Source organism: Centruroides sculpturatus, unplaced genomic scaffold (genome assembly GCF_000671375.1).
Source record: "Centruroides sculpturatus isolate CEXI.00-Female unplaced genomic scaffold, Cexi_2.0 scaffold118, whole genome shotgun sequence".
Classification (NCBI taxonomy): Eukaryota; Metazoa; Arthropoda; class Arachnida; order Scorpiones; family Buthidae; genus Centruroides; species Centruroides sculpturatus.
The window spans coordinates 501,699-516,683 of NW_019384377.1; the positions used below are offsets into that span (position 1 = coordinate 501,699).

General features: G+C 28.8%; 1 protein-coding gene across 1 annotated transcript in view; it reads left to right on the forward strand.

Annotated features, from left to right (window-relative positions):
- Window positions 1-14,985, forward strand: part of LOC111617359 (probable phospholipid-transporting ATPase IA) — a 231,157-nt gene that overhangs the window by 10,430 nt on the left and 205,742 nt on the right. The window lies entirely within an intron of this gene.

A 14,985-nucleotide genomic window follows, 5' to 3' on the forward strand; every position in this document is an offset into this window, starting at 1 on the left:
ACATTGTTAATAACATAATTTTATATACGTGCCTATCTTGCCCCATTACTGTTGCCCCTATACCAGGGGCAACTTTAATAAAAATAATTAAAATAATTACAACTTTACAAAAAGAGAGAAGTTGCCGATCTTGCCCCTATACCCGGGGCAACTTCGTCAATTTCTCTCTTCTTGTAAAGTTGTAATTATTTTAATTATTTTTATTTCCAAACTGATTTTAACCAGTTCTATAGTAAGGTAACATTCCAATAGACAATATGCAAAGCCTTTTTTTTTAGTTTACAGCAGTATTTATTACACAAAATTTAAGTAAAGCTTAACATGCCGATCTTGCTCCGGTCTCCCCTAGAGTCTTACGGCAAGGCCCTAAGCGGTAGCTCTTAAAGGCCCTGTAGATTCTCTTAATAAATGGCAATATAGGCTGTTTGCCTAAATCTCTTCTACTGTATTTAGAGGATTTAAAAGGTCGGATACTCGAAGAGCGAGGCCCTAATCTGAAGCTAAGTAAACTTTAGGTTAAGGCCTCGCTCTTCGAGTAGGCAGCTTAAAACTCATACTTTTCAAATTATTACTATTTGGTACCTAAAAAGTAAAGGCCTAGAGCATGGGTGTCCGCAGGGAAGAGCAAACGCGGAGGGGCCCCTCCCTGGAATCTAGTAAAAATTTCCACAAATTTATAATCGTAAAAGTGATTGAGATATGTAACCTTATACCGTCGGTCGTGGGACATTTTATCTGTCTTAAAATTCCCCAAAACATTAAATAAAAATTTATGAATATACAGTAATTATTTGTCTCCAAGCTTTGCACTTTCTCCAAGTCTCCAATGCCCTTTTCCGAAAAATTTTCTACAGACTCCCGTGTCTAGCAAGCACTAAGGCCGTAATTAATTCAATGATAAAACTAAATACAATAACAATACAGTAAAACTTGTTTAAAACGGAACCTTAATAAAATAGAAACCTGCGTAAACGGGAAAAATTTTTCCGAACGCAGCAATTTTCTGTGTTAAAAAAAACCNAAAATAAGGCTCTTACTTGACTATTATCAAAGAGAAAGTTTAATCTTGTGAATATTCTAATTTTCGCTTTACTTTTAATTTTTTTTTTTTTTTTGTTTATTTGGTTACGGTACGGGCAATCTGCCGAAGGGAATGCCTTCCGGGAGGTCTTTTATGGGAAACTTATGGGAAAGTGGTCTCTTTAGTGTTACCAACGTGAAAAGAAGACGCAGAAACTCCACGTGGGACCAGTCCATTGGCGAGGTACAAATCCGCGACCAAGTACCAGTGTCTAGTGGGTTTTATCCACTCGGCCACTGTGTAGGGTGATTCACTGGTGATATTCAATAGATTTTTTCTCGGAAACTGTTAGAGAGAGAAAGATGGGACTAACAACCAAATTTATAAAGCAGACAGGAGGACAAATTTTGATGACCTTGGATGACGTTGACAATCTGAGATTTTTCACATACGGAACGAAACAGGCTTTTAAGGATCATTATAAGGAGCGATTTTCAGCCATTGCATTATAAGGAGCGATTTTCAGCCATTGTGTGGATAACTTAGTACGCAACAAAGTAAACACCTTTCGCAATAGGTAACATTTTCTAAAACTTAACGGTTTTCAAGATCAGTTTCTTCTAAAAATTTGATTTCTCTTTTTCTCAAAAGTTTCTATGTTGGGAATTGAGTTTATTAGTTTTCATTCTTTGTCTTATCTTATCAGATATTGAACAAGTAGGCGTTGAATAAATTGGATTGTTACTTTTTCAAAGGCATAAAGGAGTGAGGGGTTTTATTGATCCTTTTCATTTTTCTGTATTTGTTTGTTTCCTTCGTTTTCATGAAAATGGGTTATTCAAATGAAGAAGTATTTGATACGCTAATGGCTTTAGGTTCATGCCACCAAAATTAGTCACAGGTTACAAATCTTTAAGTCAGTCTTCATGGACACGAATTAAAGAAATGGCTTACTTCCGGTGTCCTTCTATAAAACACATGAAAATCAAAATTCATGAAAGTTTTCTTGAGATTAGTAAAAGAAAATTGCGAAATGTATTAAGTGTATTAAATGCCTTTTCTATAAGAGTAAATCCCTGTATACGCCAAGAAGGTTAACATTTTCAGCACCTAATTTAAGTAAATTTTGAATTTATACTTTTATTACTATCATGCATCTGTCATCTAAAGCCTAATTTGGTCTGTACCTCAAAAACCGCTGATTTTCAAGATCATCCAAGGTCACCAAAAATTTCCTGTCTGCTCTATAAACATGGTTATTAGTCCTATCTTCCTATCTCTAACAGTTTCCTAGGAAAAAAAAAACTACTGAACGCCATCAATGAATCACCCTGTATATATAGTCAAACCTCTAAAAACAATGACCACTGGAAGGAATATAAAAATGGTCGTTGTTTGGCGATTATTTTGTACGTATATAAAAGAGAAACGTTCCTGAAAAAAATGGGCGCCGTTTAGTGGTGATCGTTAGTGTAAGTTCGATTGCATTTAAATATTTGATCATGTTTTTACGGCATATACTGATGGTCAATAAAATCAGTTTTTTTTAAGCATTTGTAGTATTAATATTGACAAGATTTCACTTTTCGTTGACAATTATCTATCTATTAGAAGAATTCACAAAATTTCTTTCTCATTTAGCATTTTAGGACTTGTGCCTCTGTGAGACTTTATAGAGGGATTTTCCTTTCTACCTCTTTATCTCTACACCTCTGACCATGAAACTTCATACACGAGATGCAGAGATGCAAATAATGTTGACATAGTTTAGTTTCTACACTAATAACGAACAATTTATTTTATTATATTTTTAAAATAAAGCAAGTAATCTAATAAGTAGCTGTTTTATTGATATTTATCTAATAATTGGATAACAAACAAGTCTATCTTATTTTTAAAATGTAGCAATTCTTACGACATTTAAGATACGTTTATCGATTAAAGAATTATATCCTAAATATAGTAATAAAGATAATAATGAGATACAATTATTAGAATCTGTTTTCTTATTTGAATAAAATATTTAATTTTACATTATTTATCTAGAAATATTTTAAAATTTGATAAAATAAATCATACATACCGGTATTTAAACATTAGCAATATTAAATCCATAATGTTACCTACACTGAATAACCTTAATAAATAATCACAATTAATATTTACTAAAGTAGGATCATGAGATCAAATTATAAATTTTAGAAATTCTTAATTAATAATTTCTAAGACATAAAATTATTCAAATTATTGTTTAATTATTAACAGGCCCCATTAAGGGTCGCCATAAGTTTAGAACCAGAAACTGGGACATTGTGAGGTAGCATTGTGATAAAAATTTATGGATACCCAGCAGTAGGTAGGTATTAACCACTCAGGAAAATAAATGAATAATTCTAATTAAATTAATTTAAGTGAATTATTAATTATTGAAAACTTTTTATTTACTCCTGTTACATATTTCAAATAAGTATTTTTAGGAAGTCCCATGGTGAAATTAGCCTAGTGGTTCCCAAAGTGGGCCCTGCCGCCCCCATGTAGGCGGTGAGTAAATCTAGTGAGGGGAAAGAAGCAAAGGGCACTGGAGGCAGGATATTGAACAGTGACCATAGGTGAGGGTTGGTTCACTGACAACCTTTTCCTTTCCTCTTTGAAAACAAGTAAGAAGAAACATTGCGTTTAATGGTTTCCAGATGTAGAGAACAATGTACGATAAGGATACAAAGTGTGAGGTCCATAGAAAGGATTTTTTTAAGAATATTTCCAAGCCTTTCTCACACAAGAGAAAATGGGTTAGGGGCGTTGGGTATAAGTTTAGGGAATCAAGGGGCAATAGCTCGAAAAAGTTTGGGAATCACTGATATAGCCGAATCCATGATAGATATGATTAAAAGATCCACTTGGTGCCCACAGGACGAAGAGAGCAAAAAACAAAGCAAAAGCGAGACTTTGCTAGATGTAACTAATGATTGATCCATCGTCAACGATTACACGAAACCATTGATGGTTTTGAAGCCACTGCGAAGCCCAGGGCCACATAACACAACACGTGCGCCAAAAATTACTCAAATGCACACGTAAAGGCGATTATGAGAACAGCTGGGGCATGTATACACGATACCTATCGCTTACAATTCTTATATGACGTTTTTATAATATAAATAGGAATATTTTTTTCAGCAGGAGAGAGCAAATCGGGACATTTCCGGAAAAATTTTTCAATTGGGACGTATGGCAATCCTAATCCTCTTACAAGGAGTTATTTTGCCATGGACTCACATTTACGAGGCTTCAAAACCTTTAGTCATAAACTTTTTCATTCTATCAAATTTCTTGTGTATGAAGAACAAATTTTATTAATAAGTATAATACACATTTTTAAAATAATGCCTTGTTTTTTTTAATATTCGAGAGCTTTAAAAAGATACGTGGTTGGATCTCATAATCTCTGAAAGGCCTTGATTATATACGTTGTTTCAAGTTTATTAAGATAATCTTAGCTTATGTGTATGTATTATATAACTTTGTGTATATTTATGTAATTTTAATCAATAAACATTGTAAAATATACAATACATATCAGATCACTATACTGTACTAATTGATAGAAAATTTAATTTCTTAGCTTTACATATTTGTTGCCTAGATTAATGTAAGTTTAGTCATTATCGGTTTGCTTGTTTTTGAAGAAATTTTAATTAAAATTTAAAACATCTTTGATTCATCTTAAAAGTTATGAAGTCCAGTTTTAAAATCAGTTTAGAAATAAAATTGCTTTTGAAATTGCATTGTTTTTTTAACTAAAAGTTGTACTAAAAATCTAAATATAATTATTTGTTGATATTTAATGCAACTATCAAATACGTTAGACAATTGCAACATACTTATAGAAAAATAGCATTTATTAGAATTAAACTAAATTAATTAATATTTGCTAATTTAACTTGATAGAAATTTTAAATTATTTTTTCATTTATATACAGGATGTCTCATAAAGTTTGTAACTACAGCAGTTATGTTGATCTTTATTCATTCATTTACAGGTAAAGCGTGGCGCTGAGTAAAGAGGACGAATTTAAGTTATTTTGATGGTGAGACCTGCAGTCAGCCTGAAGTTACCGAATAGCACAGGCTACATCCAGACTTTCCACACACATATTTCAATCTGTATGCAGCCTCTTAAACTCTTCGGTGATTGCGGGTCCTCACCATCAAAATAACTTAAATTCGTTCCTCCTTACTCAGCACTATGTAAAACTTACTAAGCCCTTACTAGCTACATGTAAAATAATAAACAAAGATTTAAAAAAACATCTCCTATGGTTCCATACTTATGTGACACCCATCCAAGTTGAAAATTTGAAAATAATTATACAAAGATTACATGATAAGTGTCTTGTTTTTTATATACAAATAATTATTCGTTAATAGATTTAATTATAAAAGGCAACAAAATCTTATTACTTTTAAAATTAAAACTAAACTAAAAACTAAAACGATTCAGATATTTTTTAAGATGATCGAATTATTAACGATTTTATCGATTTTTGTTCAATCGCGCGATCAATTGCACTTTCAATAACAAAAGTTTTTTTTTTTTTTTTAATTATTTAAAACTCGATGAAATTTCATACAAAAATTTTCAAAATTTTAGTTTTTATATTTACATAAACAAACAGTTCTTCATTAGCTTATATCAATGCACATCATCCGTAAATAAAGCATACAATTAGATACTAATCGATTTATTGATAAGAAATTGATTTTTGTTTTAAGAATTTTCTAAATAATTATAATTAATTTCAATTGGAAACTCAATTTAATTAAAAAATTCTGAATATTTTAAAATTATTTAAATTAATATTTTGCTCAATTATAAAAGTATAGAGCATATTTTAAATATATTAATCCTGGCTTTTTTACACAATAATTTTAACATAGAAAAAAACATTATAAAATATCGTACCTGTTAATTTTAATATCTTATATGTAAATTGAGATGATTTTAATTATTGTAAGATTAAAATGGCTAAAAATTGAGATTTACTTAAATTAAACATAATAAGAATGAATTATATTGAAACTGTGATCGGAAAATCTAAATCTAAATCCAGTAGCAACATAGTAAACAGATCGATGTAAATGGCTAATTCCAATATGAATACTCCAATTTGTTTATTTTTATCATCTTAAATGGACTTTACTTATGCTTAATAGAAGATTTAAAAAAAAAATTAGAGTAGAACCTAGGCCTACAACAAGATTTCACCTTTAGCAAGGTTAAGCGTGGGATTCAGCAGAATACAATCTTTGTTAAGAGATTAATTTTCAATTAATTAAAATAAATTAAATGCTAAGAAGTGCGATAACATTTCATTTTTAATCTGTTTTCCTTTTAAAATTTCTCTTTTCATGTTAAAACTGTTGCCATTTTTCTAAATTTATCATCAGTAGCATTTAAAATAAAACATTAGTACTTAAATCTTTCAACCTTTCCTTTATAAAGTCAATAAAAAAATAAGAGTAATTTATAAATTTTAAAAATATTCTGAGTGAATAAACTCCAATAAATCAGGGTTTTAAGATACTGAACAAGAACGATTAATGTTTTTAAAATAAATAAAAAACTCTCTACTTAAGTTAAAAAGTAAATTTTATTTTCTAAGACAAGCAAGACAAAGCTCAACATTACAAAAATAATATATTTTTTTAATAAGTTAACATAGTAAAGTATGTTTTAAAAACATTTTTTTTATAAAAATTTAATTTTTTTTATAAACTGAAAACAGAAAGTTTAGTATATCCATTAGTCTATATCAACATTAAAAAAAAATTATTTTAAAGAAAACTGAATAATATAAATTTAAAGTTTTTAGAATTTAAAACAGAGAATTGTTATTATTTTTTTTAAAAGTAAACTTAACACAGCTGTGTTTAAAAATTTTTTTAAAAATTTATTATAAACAGATTTAATGTTTACAATTTACTATTAAAAAGTATTAAATATACTAATAATAAGCCAAAATATACTTTTATTAGCACTGTGTTAATGTATAAAAATTTATTAATTTATTATATGTTCATTGCATAAAATTTCTTTATTTCAGTGGCCATATAGGGGAGACCGGGGCAACTTCGGCATGCGGGGCAAGTTTGTCAAGCGCTTTTTTTAAAAAACAAATTAAAAGGAGACTTTGGCTATAGGTTAGGCAGTTGAGTTTTATTGGTGGCTTGTTGAGTGTAGTGTTTTTATTGTTCTCCAACAAGCGTAGTTGAATTATCAAGCAAATTTTCATTTTCGTTGAATTCCATATAATATTTTTTTTCCATTTATATTGAATTGGCAGGTTTTGTTATAATTCCATGATAACGAAAGTTACTTTTCCTGTTAGAAGGATGTAACTTCAACTTATTCACGTGGCCAGATCGTGGCTTGGCATTCTGTTCTCAGGGTTGTACTTAATGTTTCGAAATCATGACTAGCGGGGTAAGATCGGCAACATAAAGCCACATTAGAAGCAAAGGATAAAAATCAAACAGATGATAAATGAAAACATGTTTGCATTTGTTATTCATGTATATATGTCTTTGAACTTGCATTTCGTTGTAATAATATTAAATGGGTGTTGGATTTGTATTTCTTTGTTTTAATAGTGAATTCCAACTTATACATTGTTAATAACATAATTTTATATACGTGCCTATCTTGCCCCATTACTGTTGCCCCTATACCAGGGGCAACTTTAATAAAAATAATTAAAATAATTACAACTTTACAAAAAGAGAGAAGTTGCCGATCTTGCCCCTATACCCGGGGCAACTTCGTCAATTTCTCTCTTCTTGTAAAGTTGTAATTATTTTAATTATTTTTATTTCCAAACTGATTTTAACCAGTTCTATAGTAAGGTAACATTCCAATAGACAATATGCAAAGCCTTTTTTTTTAGTTTACAGCAGTATTTATTACACAAAATTTAAGTAAAGCTTAACATGCCGATCTTGCTCCGGTCTCCCCTAGAGTCTTACGGCAAGGCCCTAAGCGGTAGCTCTTAAAGGCCCTGTAGATTCTCTTAATAAATGGCAATATAGGCTGTTTGCCTAAATCTCTTCTACTGTATTTAGAGGATTTAAAAGGTCGGATACTCGAAGAGCGAGGCCCTAATCTGAAGCTAAGTAAACTTTAGGTTAAGGCCTCGCTCTTCGAGTAGGCAGCTTAAAACTCATACTTTTCAAATTATTACTATTTGGTACCTAAAAAGTAAAGGCCTAGAGCATGGGTGTCCGCAGGGAAGAGCAAACGCGGAGGGGCCCCTCCCTGGAATCTAGTAAAAATTTCCACAAATTTATAATCGTAAAAGTGATTGAGATATGTAACCTTATACCGTCGGTCGTGGGACATTTTATCTGTCTTAAAATTCCCCAAAACATTAAATAAAAATTTATGAATATACAGTAATTATTTGTCTCCAAGCTTTGCACTTTCTCCAAGTCTCCAATGCCCTTTTCCGAAAAATTTTCTACAGACTCCCGTGTCTAGCAAGCACTAAGGCCGTAATTAATTCAATGATAAAACTAAATACAATAACAATACAGTAAAACTTGTTTAAAACGGAACCTTAATAAAATAGAAACCTGCGTAAACGGGAAAAATTTTTCCGAACGCAGCAATTTTCTGTGTTAAAAAAAACCTGTTCAAAAGAGAAACATGTTAAATTGGAAAAATGTTCAGTACTGTGCAAGTCCAGTTTACACAGGTTTTACTGTAAAAGTTTATTCAATTTTACACAATTTGTTGATTAGTGCAAAGAAAAAATATTTTAAAAATATTTTATAATAATTGATTTTATTAAAATAATCAACATTCAACATTATACTATATATACTATATATAATTATAAATTAATATTTAAGTAATAATATTTAAAATGTATAGTTTGGCCTAAAAGTCGGTTAACCATTGTAAAGACTAAATTGCAATTAATTAACTATGTTAACTAAAAATAGGATTAATTCAATTATATTTTTTAATCGTTTAAAGCAATACAATTGAATTTAGTTAATTAATTACAATTTAGTCTTTAAAATGGTTAACTGGCTATTAGACCATCAGGTGTACAGTATACAGTAAAACCTGCCCAAAGCGGAATCTTAATAAAATGGAAACCTGCCTAAACAGGAAAAATTCTTAGGAATTCTTATTCTTATTCTTTATTTGAGTTTGCGTTAAAAAAAACCTATTAAAAACGAAACATGCCAAACCAGAAAAAAATATATTCGGTACCCGTACGTGTTCGGTTTAAAGAGGTTTCATGTATAATTTTTATTATATTTATATATAATGTTTATCATTTAAATTTTTAAAAAATTATTATAATTATTTTTGTTTTCAAAGATTCATAACTTAATACAGTATTAAAATATTTAAAATAATTGCCGAACCGCCGATAACGTCCATTTCTCAACAAGTCACCTCTAGAAGGAGACCTCTTTTTTAGTTTTGAATACATACAAATACATACAAATAATTTGTACGCATTTTTGTTCAAAAGGCTGTCTTTTAGAGGTGATTTGTAGTCTTTAGAGGTGAAGTAAAATTAATAAGAGAAAATTAAAAGTTAAAAATAAAATCGATTTTTATATAATGAAAATCAATACAATAAATAAAATGAATAAAAATTTCATTAGTTATATAAAAACTAAATTTGAGTAATATCTAAATAAAGAACGCTTATATTTTTAGGAATTATATTTTTAGAAATTCAGAAGAACAATAATTTTAACTTACACAAATCTGGTTGACACGTGGACTTGGAGTGAATAATATTTCAGTTTTCTAAATTTAAATATGACGTTGTGTCTATTCATAATTTAGAGAAGATAATAAATGTAATGTACTGTACATAGCTTGAATTATTACATGAATATGACCGGATATACATAAAAGCTAAATAAACCATAGCGTAGGACCTCATACATTTAAATTTGGTTGAAGGGAGGGCCTCTCTTATTCGTTATAGCTTAAAGCCTCACGCATTTCGACTTACCATTAATTTGTGGCGAAGGGCCTCTTACATTTTATTGCTTAGGGTCTTGCGTTTTACTATTTAGTGAAAAGGAAATGTCTGTAATATGGTACAACTTAAAACCTCACGCATTAAAATCTGTTATTATTTGGTGGAAGGAATAGCTACTGATATTTTATTGCTTACGGCTCCACGCATTTCAACTTACCATTAATTTGTGGAAGAGAAGGGCCTTTTATAATCCTTACGCATTCAAACCTATTTTTATTTGATGGGGAGGCCTCTACTTTAGGGCCTCGACGTCTAAATCTGGTCTTGTCTATGAAGCATACAATTTACATTATGAATAATTCATTGCACATATTTTAAATTATAATTTTTCATTATGTAATTAGTAGAAAAACTATAGGTAATATCGATTAAATGCTGATTATGATGATTATAATCGATGTAGAAACTTTTCAAGTGTGTTATATACTGTAATTCTTAATAATTTCAAAATAATCACTTCTGAAATTGAAAACAGCATCAAAACTTAAATGTAATTAACTAACATAATTAAAACTGAAGCAATTACTAATATCTTCTCGTCTAGTTTTCGTATCTTTAACAGTTAAAAACGCACAATTTAACTTAAAAATTTTTTTAAAATTAGAATTTAAATAAATAAAATTAAGAGTTAAATAAATTTTTCCTTGGATTATTTTATGGAAAGATGAGAAAAATTTGAATTTATTTAGAGAGTGACGTCAGCGCACCATATATTTGTTTGCTAAAGCAGAGCGTAACTTATCGATAATCTATCATGTTTACAGAAGATAGTATTATCGAAACCGTAACACACCTTCGTTCAATACGCAAAGAACATTTTTGAATATAGTGGTAGTTTAGGAAAATATCAGCCAATAAGGGAACGTTTGACAAAGTAAACTTATTTGCTAAACGTCAGTTTAGAACTTGCGACATCACACCATAAAGTTATGTAAGGTTTGTCACCCGTGCTGATCATATTGCTATTTTCTTCCAAAAGCCGATACTTTTAAGCCGAAAAATCTTCCAAAATTCAATTTTTGACTGCTTAAAACTAATTTTTAATTATTAATAATGGCGAAAATGAACGCATATTTATCTAGAGCAGCAAAACTTTTTCGTAAAGGTAAGGATAAACTTTTCTCCATTCTAAATAAGGAGCCTGACTAGTCACCTTCTCTATTAAAAACTTGTTTTTCTCCCACTTGTCTTTGATAGTAAATATATTTATTTTAAGTTGAGCTTAAAATTAAACTTGAAAATATTTTTCTGATAAATTAATAACGATTTATGTAACTAAACTGTAAGACTTAATTGTGAAATATCGATTACTCATTTAACATCTCTTGCTCTTGAGCAAATTAAACTATTTTTCGAATTGATTTTAACTGAAATGATCTCTACAGTTTTAAATGAAATGAATTAAATAAATCGATTTTATTTAATTGTGTTTTAATGAAATTCTTAAATTAAGATGTGATTCAGACATACAGTACTAATCTATAAAAATTTTCTTATTGATGTTATCTTATTTAATTTTTTTCTGTTTATTAAATTTATGATTAGTAAAATAGAACAACTTGCAATTAAAAAAATATAAAAAACATGATTTTATATAATTAAATTTACGTAGAAATTAGTTTAAAAAAACAAAATTAGGATTTAGGACTTGAGCAATTGCCTGTTCGGGTAAATGCCTCAAGAATCTACTGTAATTCTTCTTCCTGTTCCTGATCTTAAAATTTTGTTGAAGGCCCTAAAATTCCTGTTCATGCAACTGATACAAGGCCTTAAATATTGTTTCTGCTTCAATGTCTAAAATCCTGTTCATCCCCTGCCCTGAAATCTTTATTCAAGAAATTGCCTCGAGGCCCTAAAATATCATTCATTTCTACCGAAAATGACAATATAAATAGAAGTGAAACCGCAGATGGCTTTCAATTCGTTTTTCGTTTATGATTTCACATCCTTATCATAATTTTATCTAATTTTTATTTCTGCATTAATGCTATAAACTATAATTTATAACTGTAATAAGAATTTTAAAAAAGAATTTAATTATAAAAAATTTGACGAAAAAAATTTTTCGAGAGAATATTTTTTTTAGTTGTTGATCTTCATATGCTTTAAATTTTTAATTATAGAATTTATAATTTTAATATAATACTATATTGTATACCAATACATTTACATATTTTAATGCTATTAATGCCAAAATAAAGCCCAGGCCCCACTCTTAAATTTATTATTGTTTAGTGAAGAGGAAGGACCTTTTATATATTACAACTTAGAGCTGTAAATCTTGCCCTGATTAACGCGCAAGTTTATTATTATTTTGTCTATATATAAGATATCAATTTTTTAACAATTGGTCGTTCGATATTAATGTATAAAAACACAAAATATTAGGTCTCTACAATGTAATTGTAATGTGGATCTCTTAAGTTATGTCCTGAGTTTCTATAACAATGTATCTATGTAGTATAGTATAGATGGAAGAGGGGGATAGAAAGCTGGAGCTGCGAGCCCACAGCCAGGGCATATGGAGGAGCGCAAAGCAGAATCTATGTAACAAAATTTTAGTTAAGTCTAGAAAAGTAAGTACAGTAAATAAAAGAAGAAAATATAATAAACTGAGACAGGTCATATAGAGCAATCACGGACCCTAGCCTCAGGGCTCGTGATTGTTCTATACCTTCTGCTCCTTCTATACCTTCTACTAACGTGACATATTCAGTTCATCACAACTTACTTAACTCAAATTTTATTTTGGGTCAGTCAGTACCGGATTTACCTTCGAAGGGGTCCCACGCAATTTAATTTTTTCGGAACACCTTGCAACTAAAAAAAGGAGGGAAGTCAAAAGAAAGGCAAAAATCCTCTATCATGCATTACATAAACTGATTTTTTAGATTTCATAATTAAAATTTTAGTACATAAATTCCCAGGTTCAAGGGCTACAGTCCCGAATTACCCTCTCTGTCGTCATCTCTCAACTGAGAACATTACGTCAGAAGAAAAGTTAGAAGTAAAAGGCCTTTGATTTCTATACAAATATCCATACATACAGTATAACTTCAACTCTCTATTAAATCATATGACATAAACCGTATACAGGTCTATTTCACTTTTATGCCTTAATATGTAATGATTTTCTTTAAGGAGATTTAAATAAGTAATTGACTTTTTAGTATCAAAGCATAACTCCTATGTACAGTACGTAAGAGTTATACAGTATTTCGATATTAAAAAAGGTTATTAATGCTATTTATTTCCCTGATATATTTATTTTTGTTTCGTTATCTCTACTGAGGGTACTTGAAATGTTAAATTAATAAAATTCAATAACAATTTTAATCGGTAATTTTTCATTAATTTATCATTATTTACTTAAAATTGCAAGATAAGTCACATATAATGATAAATTAAATTTAAATTTCCAAAAGCTCGTTAATTTTCATTGTGATTTTGACATTAGTTTTTAAAATAAATCACAGATATAACTAATTTATTATAAGTGAATATGTCATTATAANAATTATTGTAAGATTAAAATGGCTAAAAATTGAGATTTACTTAAATTAAACATAATAAGAATGAATTATATTGAAACTGTGATCGGAAAATCTAAATCTAAATCCAGTAGCAACATAGTAAACAGATCGATGTAAATGGCTAATTCCAATATGAATACTCCAATTTGTTTATTTTTATCATCTTAAATGGACTTTACTTATGCTTAATAGAAGATTTAAAAAAAAAATTAGAGTAGAACCTAGGCCTACAACAAGATTTCACCTTTAGCAAGGTTAAGCGTGGGATTCAGCAGAATACAATCTTTGTTAAGAGATTAATTTTCAATTAATTAAAATAAATTAAATGCTAAGAAGTGCGATAACATTTCATTTTTAATCTGTTTTCCTTTTAAAATTTCTCTTTTCATGTTAAAACTGTTGCCATTTTTCTAAATTTATCATCAGTAGCATTTAAAATAAAACATTAGTACTTAAATCTTTCAACCTTTCCTTTATAAAGTCAATAAAAAAATAAGAGTAATTTATAAATTTTAAAAATATTCTGAGTGAATAAACTCCAATAAATCAGGGTTTTAAGATACTGAACAAGAACGATTAATGTTTTTAAAATAAATAAAAAACTCTCTACTTAAGTTAAAAAGTAAATTTTATTTTCTAAGACAAGCAAGACAAAGCTCAACATTACAAAAATAATATATTTTTTTAATAAGTTAACATAGTAAAGTATGTTTTAAAAACATTTTTTTTATAAAAATTTAATTTTTTTTATAAACTGAAAACAGAAAGTTTAGTATATCCATTAGTCTATATCAACATTAAAAAAAAATTATTTTAAAGAAAACTGAATAATATAAATTTAAAGTTTTTAGAATTTAAAACAGAGAATTGTTATTATTTTTTTTAAAAGTAAACTTAACACAGCTGTGTTTAAAAATTTTTTTAAAAATTTATTATAAACAGATTTAATGTTTACAATTTACTATTAAAAAGTATTAAATATACTAATAATAAGCCAAAATATACTTTTATTAGCACTGTGTTAATGTATAAAAATTTATTAATTTATTATATGTTCATTGCATAAAATTTCTTTATTTCAGTGGCCATATAGGGGAGACCGGGGCAACTTCGGCATGCGGGGCAAGTTTGTCAAGCGCTTTTTTTAAAAAACAAATTAAAAGGAGACTTTGGCTATAGGTTAGGCAGTTGAGTTTTATTGGTGGCTTGTTGAGTGTAGTGTTTTTATTGTTCTCCAACAAGCGTAGTTGAATTATCAAGCAAATTTTCATTTTCGTTGAATTCCATATAATATTTTTTTTCCATTTATATTGAATTGGCAGGTTTTGTTATAATTCCATGATAACGAAAGTTACTTTTC